Genomic DNA, 7,057 nt, shown 5'->3' on the forward strand with positions numbered 1-7,057 from the left:
CTCACCACGAGGTCCTGCAGAAGGTTCCAGCTCAGGGGGGCGCGGGGAGCCACTGCTTGGTAACGATCCCAGTAAGCGCGGCCGCAGGGACCCCTGGGTGTCAGAGACAGCTGCTCAAGACAGGAACTGAAATGAAATAACAAGAACAAATTGCACTGTGCACGTATTTGAGGTGGGCATGAAATCAAAGTAAGACTTCCGAGGGGCTCGGTGGGCTGGCTGCGCCCTTCTCTGCCTCCAGTGATTTCCTTCCTTCCTTCCTTCCTTCCTTCCTTCCTTCCTTCCTTCCTTCCTTCCTAAGATTTATTTATTTATTTGAAAGCCAGAGATACAGATAATGAGAGGGAGAGACAGAAAAAGGTCTTCCAGCCACTGATTCACTCCCCAAATGGCTGAAGCTAGGCCAGACCAAAGCCAGGAGCCAGGAGCTTCTTCTGGTTCCCCACATGGGTGTAGGGGCCCAAGGACTTGGGCCATCTTCTACTGCTTTCCCAGGCCATAGCAGAGAGCTGGATTGGAAGTGGAGCAGCTGGGACTCAAACCGGTGCCCATATGGGATGCTGGCACTGCAGGTGGCGGTTTTACCTGCTACACCAGAGCAGGGCCCCAGGAATTTCTTTTTTTATTTAAGATTTTTTCATTTCTTTGAAAGGCACAGTTACAGAGAGAGAGGGAGGGAGAGACAGACAGAGAGAGAATCTTCTATTCTCTGGTTCACTCCCCAAAAGACTGCAATGGCCAGGGCTGGGCCACACCGAAGCCAGGAACCAGAAGCTTCACTTGGGTCTCACAGGTGGATGGCAGGGGCCAAAACACTTGAGCCACCTTCTGCTGCTTTTCTAGGAGCATTAGCAGGGAGCTGGATTGGAAGCGGAGCAACTGGGACTCAACCCTGCACCCACATGGGATGCCAGTGTTGCGGACAGGGGGTCTACCTGCTCCAGCACAGCACCGGCCCCCAGCCTCCAGCAATTTCAAGGCCACTGCAGGATGTTCTACGATGTGGCAAGCACTGGGCGCCCACAACCTGGAGACGCACCCAGCTGAAATGACCGCTTCCCACCTACGGCTGTGCTGTCCACTCACCTCTTACTCTTATCCTCCTTAGATCCCCAAAACTAACCCCACCACTGCGCCGTGTTGCTGGGGACTCCTGTTTGTGGGCATTGCCTTTGGAGCAGCTTTGACTGCGAGCAATCCAGGCCCAAGCCTCCTGCTTCAGCCCCAGAGGCCAGACCAGAAGCAGAGGCGCCTCGGTGAGCCGTGGAGAACGCCACTGTGCTCACCGGGCTTGCCTGAACGCGCCTCTGTGCAGCCCTGTGGTGACAGGGCGGGTGACAGCCCCTGCTCTGTAGCTCCAGCTCCAGCTCCCGGGTGGGGCCTGCCTCAATGACCCTGTGTGACAGGAGTGAGGGCCCGGGGCCACATCCCTGCACAGGGGCCTTGAGCGCCGGGCCGCACTCAGGGGGAATGGGACTCTGTGATGAGCTCCTGTGTTACAGAAATTCCCTTAGTTCAAGCAGGCACCAGAGCCGGGCGGAGGATCGGCAGAAGCAGTTTATTAACATCGATGGGCCCAGTGGAATCACTGCCCGAGACTGGGCCTCCGATCCAGGTTTCTTACAATATTTATAGGTTGGCCAGCATCATGCATTAACAGCTGCAGCACCTGGTGGGCTTGGTTGCAGCCTGTGGGACTTAGGACCACCCTTGAGGAACTTGAGACCATGCTTATGGGGAACTTGGGTGGGGTGGCAGTGGCAGAAAACCAAGATTAAGACACCTCCCCAGACATGCCAACACCTATGGGGAACAGAGATTTGGATGGCCGCCCAGACATGCCAACACCCATGGAGAACTGGAACAAGGGTCACCGTAACAAGATGAGGACATCTGCCCTCCTCAGGGGTCTCTGCTCATGGCCTAACTTCCTCTCCACCTGTGCCCTAAGCCCAAGAACCTGCATGTGGAACACAGAGGCATAGACAAAATGTTAAACTGGATTGCCCACCTTTAAAAATGACATGTTTTAGTTGCTTCAAAAAAATAAAAATAAAAAGCTGAGAGGTTGGAGCCCTTGAGCACTATTGGTGGGAATGTGAAATGCAGCCTTTGGGAAGACTGTGGTCTTCCTCAAAAAATGAAACGTGGGAGGACTGGACCCTGCAGCCATCTCTGGGCAGATACCCCAAAGAACTGAAGCAGGGTCTCAAAGAGGCATCTGTACACCCATGCTCACGGAACCTTGGTCACAACAGCTGCAAGGTGGAATAACCCAAGCACATGGTTGAGTGTCTACACACCTACTGGAATATTATTCTGCCTTAGAAAGGAAGGGACAGGGCCAGCACTGTGGCGTAGTGGGTAAAGCCCTGGCCTGTAGTGCTGGCATCCCATATGGGTGCAGGTTCCAGTCCCGGCTGCTCCACTTCCCATCCAGCTCTCTGTTACAGCCAGGGAAAGCAGTAGAAGATGGCCCAAGTGCTTGGACCCCTGCACCTGCATGGGAGATCAGGAAGAAGCTCCTGGCTCCTGGCTTCAGATAGGCACAGCTCCAGCCATTGCAGCCATCTGGGGAGTGAACCAGTAAATGGAAGAACTCTCTCTCTCTCTCTCTCTCTCTGTCCCTCTCTCTTTGCCCCTGCCTCTTTGTAACTCTACCTTTAAATAAATAAATAAACCTTAAAAAAAAAAAAGAAAGAAACTGAAACTACCCATAGCCCCAGTACCCAGAGAGAGCTGAAAGCACTGAACGCATTTCCTCCTGCGTGCGCGTCTGTTGGTCCTTCTTTTATTTCTTTCAGTTCTATAGATACAATTATGTGTACCACTTGTTCACTTACTGCAAGTGTTTATGAAATCTATGACTTGTAAAGGCTTTGTTGTACTTGATCATGTGGCCCTAATTCAACTGATCTGCTAGTCCCGGGCGTTCGGGTTGTTGGGTTTTCAGTATCTCGCCCAACGCTGTGATGCAGGCCCTGATGCGTGTACTGTTAGCTGTGTTCCCAACCACGGCCATAGCACGACTGCCCAGCAGCAAAGTCGCAGAGCCAAAGGCCGGCCGCTGGCCGGTGCGCGGCTTCTGGGCCCTCCTTTGCCGTCCGGATTCGATCTCAGGGCCGCGTCTCACCCGGGGCTCCTTGTCCTTTCCCTCCAGCATTCCAAGGCCCTGGACACTTCACTCCTGCAGGCGATCATGAACCAAAAACTCAAAGTAAGCAAAGTGCAACGCGGCCCCGCGTCTGGACAGGCTAGCTCTGCTGGCGCCGGGCCAGCTGAAATCCCAGCAAAAAGCCGGACGCGCTGCCGCCGGGAGGAGGGTAGACATTGCCTCAGCCAGTGCTTTCACGTCACAGAGCAGAAGCATGAGGGACAAGGACGAAGAAATGCTGTGAAGTTCTCTTTCCTTGACCGACAGACCGAGCTGGCACTGAGCTTGGGATGGCTGTGGTCACGGCCAACGGCAAATTCTCTGACTCATTAGACCAAGAGCCAGGTTGCAAGACAGCTGTGGGGTCAGCTGGGGCCATCTTGGGCCTCAGCCTTAGAGACAACCACTTGTGCCCGCTCCTGGCACTCAGGACGAGCCGGCAAGTTCTCTCCGGCCCGGCGGCTCAGACTCCTCTCCAGCAGCAAACCCAGAAAATCGGGTCTTAGATGGGCAGATGTTCAGGTGAGTGGTCTGCACTTGGCCTGACAGAGGTCCAGGAGACCCAGCATTGCCCTGGGAAAGAAATGAAGCCTGGGAGAGGCCGGGGACAGACCCTGCCTTCCGGGAGCTCCGGCTGGCACCCCTGGTGTTCAGGAAGCCCCACGCTTTCTCTCCTGTGACGTCCACCGGGGCAGCTCTGTCTGCAATGTCAGAAACCAAACAAGCAAACCACACAGCATTTCAAGTGAGGACCTGGTAGTGTATAAATAACGGAACGCGACAGAGAGAATGAATCAAGCTGAGCTTTGCTCATCAACAACAGATTTCCAGAACGGAGTGTTGAAAGGGGAAATTCACTTCCTGGAGATGCGGTAAAGAAGCACCCGACAACCACAGAGATGTAATGTCCCACAGCTGGAGGCTGGGAGTGGCGAACTGGGTAGTGGAGCAAGAATCCCCAGAACCGGACAACCCTGCCTGCCCGCCCCAGGGGTGGAACTCGATCCTTCACCAGCAGGCAAGGGAGTTCCGTCAGCACCCCCCCCCCCCCCCTGTGTTCTTGTCAATAGATCGCCTGTGTGTGTGTGTGTGTGTGTGTGTGCCAATAGGCTGGGTGATTTAGTTTGCATTCTCCTGATTCCTAATGAAGTTAAGCATCTTTCATAAATGTTCGTTGACAAAGTACGTTTCCTCTGTTGCGAAACACCTGGATGTGTTTTCCTTGCCCTTTATTTATTTATTTATTTTCCTTATTTACTTTCAGGAGTTCTTTACATATTCTGGACTCTTATCTGGCAATGGTTATGCACATTACAAAAAAAAAAATCTCATCTCATTTTGTGTCTTTTCATTTAGACTGTCGTAAGATAAACAGAAGCTTTTCTTCTTTTCTCCTTTTGAATAGACTTTGTTTTTCCAGAGCAATTTCAGGTTCACAGCCATGTGGAGCAGCAGGTACAGAGAGTCCCACACCTCCTGGTGGCATTGTCTGTGCTTCTTGAAGCACGCCCTGGCCTGGAGACAGAGCCCAGTGCTGCCTGCCCAGGTGGGTGATCCTGGCCAGAGCCCCGACCTCCAGGGTGTAAACACGGAGAGTGGGGGAGGGGAGGGACACACCAGAGGGGCTCAAGGAACCGTCTGAGGGTGGCAGATAAGCCCTGGGTCTTGGTGGTCCTGTCGGTTTCACAAGTGCACTCACACATCGAAACTTGGCAAACTGCACACTTTCATTGTGCACAGCCAGTTACATGTCATGGAAGATGGTGGCAGCTTCCAGTCTCCGTGCATGGTGACCCAAGAAGGATGCTAATAGGGCACTGTTCTGGGTGGAGAGATGGACTCAAGAGTAATTGTCCTCCATGTGTTCCTCTACTTCAAAAATTTTCTGGGGCTGGCGGTGTGGCCTAGCGGTTAAAGCCACTGCCTGCAGTGCTGGCATCCCATCTGTGCGCCGGTTCAAGTCTCGGCTGCTCTACTTCTGATGCAGCTCTCTGCTATGGCCTGGGATAGCAGTAGAAGATGGCCCAAGTCCTTGGGCCCCTGCAACCACGTGGGAAACCCAGAAGAGGCTCCTGGCTCCTGGCTTCGGATCAGCACAGCTCCAACCATTGCAGTCAACTGGTGAGTGAACCAGCAGATGGAAGACCTCTCTCTCTCTGCCTCTCCTTCTCTCTCTGTGTAACTCTGACTTTCAAATAAATAAATCTTTTTTAAAAATTTCCAAAGCCGACGCCGCGGCTCACTAGGCTAATCCTCCACCTTGTGGCACCGGCACACCGGGTTCTAGTCCCGGTCGGGGCGCTGGATTCTGTCCCGGTTGCCCCTCTTCCAGTCCAGCTCTCTGCTGTGGCCAGGGAGTGCAGTGGAGGATGGCCCAAGTCCTTGGGCCCTGCACCCGCATGGGAGACCAGGAGAAGCACCTGGCTCCTGCCTTCGGATAGGCGGGTGCGCTAGCCGCAGGGCGCTGGCCGCAGCGGCCATTGGAGGGTGAACCAACGGCAAAGGAAGACCTTTCCCTCTGTCTCTCTCTCTCACTGTCCACTCTGCCTGTCAAAAAAAAAAAAAATTCCAAAATAGTAATCAAGAAAAGAGGCATTTGTTTCAAAATAAGAGCAGTCCATAAGTGGCAGGGGCCTACCTTTGAACACTGCAACAGTTTACCATCAGGTGCACGGTGGGATGGAGCTAAAACTGCAGCCTTGGCCCTAAAATACCAGCCCTGGGGGCTGGCACTGTGGGATAGTGGGTAAAGCCACCACTTGTGATACCTGCATCCCGTATGGGTGCCGCTTAGGGTCCCAGCTGCTCCATTTCCCATCCAGTTTCCTGCTATGGCCTGGGAAAGCACCAAAAGATGGCCCAAGTCCTTGGACCCCTGCCACTCACACAGGAGGGAAGCTCCTGGTTCCTGGCTTCATCCTGGCTCAGCACTGGCTGTTGTGGCCATTTGGGGAGTCAACCAGTGGATGGAGGATCCATATCTCTGCCTCTCTCTCTGTCTGTAACTTTGCCTCTCTGTCTTTCAAAATAAATAAATCTTGAAGAAAAAAAAAAAAAGCCAGTCCCATAGCAAGCTTCGCCTGTGACTTGCTGGTGGAGTGGCCTCCAGTCGGTGACTCACTGCTTGGTGCCTCAGTAGTCCCACTTATAATATGGAAACGCGGTGGGAGCCTTTACAGGAGGCTGAGGGGTTTGGCGAGCCAGTGCCTGGAGCGCTTAGCAGCAGCCTTCCCATAGCCCACGCACCCAGGGAGCCAACCATCGCCACTGCTGCCCCTGCCGGCTGAGCGTTGAGGTATTAGAGAGTGGACTGGCATAAGAAAAGCAGTTTTGTTTTGTTTCAAACTTCAGAGAGGCGACTGGCTGATCCCGGACGTGGACGCGGCCGCCCGTGCCTGCGAGCGAAGGGTTTTGAGGCTGCTCTGAGCCAGCTGCAGACGCCGCTCCCCCACCGCCCCAGCCTCCTCCCACCCACACGCTCACGAAGCTGCTTTTCTGTGGCAGAAACCGGGCCTTCTTTCTTTTCTGCAGACCCCAGGAGGAAGCCCCCTGCCCTGCTCCACCCGTCCCGCCATGGAGTCATTAGCTCGGCCCCTCCCCCGGGGTCCACGCGAGGTCTTGGTCTCTTTCCTGAGACTCAGTCTCCTGTTCTGCCCTGCGGGGACGGAGCACCCCTGCCCCACTGCCTGACGGGGCTGTGGGGGAGGGGGGCAATCTGAGCACCAATGGGAATGTGCTTTGTGACAGCAAGCCTCACACCCCAGGGGCACACCACGGGGACACATTACTGTCACTGCAGCCCCCCCCCCCCCGTGGGGGGACCAACCCTGACCCCCGAGGGAGGTCCAGCTTCTGGGCTGGGCATGCAGTTCCCGGTGGCCCCAAGACTGCTGAAAAGCAAAC

The 7,057-nt window shown here is 54.6% G+C and overlaps 1 long non-coding RNA gene across 1 annotated transcript; it reads left to right on the top strand.

The window, feature by feature from the left end:
• The first annotated feature begins 3,525 nt into the window (after window positions 1-3,525).
• On the top strand, window positions 3,526-6,211 carry LOC127482934 (uncharacterized). The gene is made up of 5 exons (XR_016233159.1): window positions 3,526-3,676; window positions 3,978-4,172; window positions 4,575-4,700; window positions 5,142-5,275; window positions 5,977-6,211. It is a non-coding gene; the product is annotated as an uncharacterized LOC127482934 (long non-coding RNA).
• Window positions 6,212-7,057: the final 846 nt, after the last annotated feature.

Source organism: Oryctolagus cuniculus, chromosome 4 (genome assembly GCF_051225735.1).
Source record: "Oryctolagus cuniculus isolate XC-2025 breed Fujian yellow rabbit chromosome 4, ASM5122573v1, whole genome shotgun sequence".
Classification (NCBI taxonomy): Eukaryota; Metazoa; Chordata; class Mammalia; order Lagomorpha; family Leporidae; genus Oryctolagus; species Oryctolagus cuniculus.